A 2,107-nucleotide genomic window follows, 5' to 3' on the forward strand; every position below is an offset into this window, starting at 1 on the left:
GCCGGCATCGCGCGCTGGGGGGCGCCCGTGGCCGGCCCGGGACCGTCCGGCCGCAGCTCCGGGGCCAATGCGGGGATGGGGTCGGTGTTCCCGGTGCTCCCGCTGTTCCCGGTGCTCCCGGTGTTCCTCGGAGCTGCCGAAACTCCTTCATCATCATCGCCCTGCCCGAGAGCGTGCTGTGCCTGCGGGCATTCCCGGCTGAGCCGCTGGCCCGTGCCTCTCTCCTGTGCTCCACCTGCCCCCTCAAACGCTGTGTCCCCGAGAGAGTCGCGGTCTGGCGTTCACTTATTGCTGCCAGGATCATATTCTTTATGGTGCAAAYSTGTGTGTAGTGAAGGCACGCACACSCAAGAGACCGACCGTCTCTTGCCCTGTAAAACTTCAGAAATAAAAAAATACTGTCAGTGTTTCACAAGTTGTAACAGAGCAGCCTGGGCTTTAGGGAGTCTTAYGGGATACTCTGTTTCCAGTTATCTTTGTGGGGCGACCAGTGCAGGCTCCTCTCTTCTGTCTCTTTGCGTAACTTCGCGGATTGTATAATAAAGGATTGGAAAAGAATATGCTTTGTTCTGAATGAAAGGAAAATTCCCTTGGACATTATGATTCTATGTTCCTATTCTGCAAGCAGTTGAACGCTTTTGTTGGTTTTTTTTTTCCCACTTGAAGAGTAATTAGCAAACACGTTGTGACTACATGTAAAAGGGAAAGGACATGGTTTTGAAAATAAACTCTGTCAGGTAACAAATTCTAAATAAAGACTGAAAATGCGGGAGCAGTAATCACATAAAGTGTAGCATATAGAACAAAATGAAATTGAAATCAGATTCCCTCTCAAGTCCTCCTCAAGAGACAGCAACCTGATAAGGAGGACTCTTAAAAAAAGTTTGCAAAGCTCGAGGAAGATTGAATGGAAGCTGTTTTTCAAAGTTCAAACAGGAATAAAATAGCATGTTTTTGACATGAAACCTGAATAGCCTCTGAAGCAGCTTTCTAATATTTGTGGTCAGTTCCTCATATTTGGAAGTTTTATAATGGTATCTTGGATCTGAGAGGGCAAAGTGCAGGAATTTGAAGTCTAAGCTTTGATGTGACTGGAATTAGGGAGAAAGTTAGAATGTATGATCTAACTGGTTCAATCTGGGTTTAAAATTTAGTAAATACAAACTACAAAATTACACGGACTTTTGGGATTCAGGAACTGACTATCAAAAAAAGCGATATATAAAACCTCATAATATTCAGTTCTATTACAAAGGTAATTAGAAAGGCGTGAGCAAGGATATCTTGAAGTTATGTGAACTGGAACTCAAAATAAACTTTCAGCTAATGTTTTGGGGCTTCAGATAAGAAGAATTGAAGTTTTTCAAAACTTCRCTCAGAATAAGTCAATGCAGAAGTTCCATAACAAAAGGAGTGATACAAGCAGAAGTCTGAGCAATTATGTGGCGCTTCTCATGACAAAATGCCAACTGGGATATGGAAAAAAATAAATTGGGAGCAAAATATGCATGTTATTTATTTAGCACTGAAGTTATACTGTGCTGCTGAAACAATTCAGTGTATAATCCCACCCAAGCCAGGGAAATAACATTTGGGTTTTATGTGCAACTGATATCCAGTTTTCCTGAAGAGCCATATGCCACTCCGGCTCATGTATATAGATGTGAATGAAGCGTGGGCACAGCTACAAGAAATCTAGTCTCACAAAAATCTGCTTAGTCTGCTGAGAGGCAAAGGTAGGAGCAAGGTGAACAACAGTGAATAAATCATGTGTAGTTGTGCTTTTGAATTATTTTTTTTTTCACAGAAATGTGGCAAATTATGTAGACACCTTACTGCCTKTTTTCCTTCCAAATTCCTGCACTTACTGTCATGTTCATTCTCACATCTGTCCTCCTTCAGTTATCGGCTCATAACCATTGGCCTTAATTTGAGCTTATGTCTGATAGCTGTTTACAGGGCCTCATAAAAAAATAATAAAAATTTAAAAAAAAAAAAAAAAAAAAAAAAAAAATATATATAAAATAATAAAAATAAAATAAAAAAAAAAAAAAAAAAAAAAAAGTAAAAAAAAAAAAAAAAAAAAAAAAAAGGTTCAGTTTAGAGG

The sequence above is a fragment of the Malurus melanocephalus genome, unplaced genomic scaffold (genome assembly GCF_030028575.1).
Source record: "Malurus melanocephalus ecotype Western Australia unplaced genomic scaffold, MMel_1.1 scaffold_50, whole genome shotgun sequence".
NCBI classification, from domain to species: domain Eukaryota; kingdom Metazoa; phylum Chordata; class Aves; order Passeriformes; family Maluridae; genus Malurus; species Malurus melanocephalus.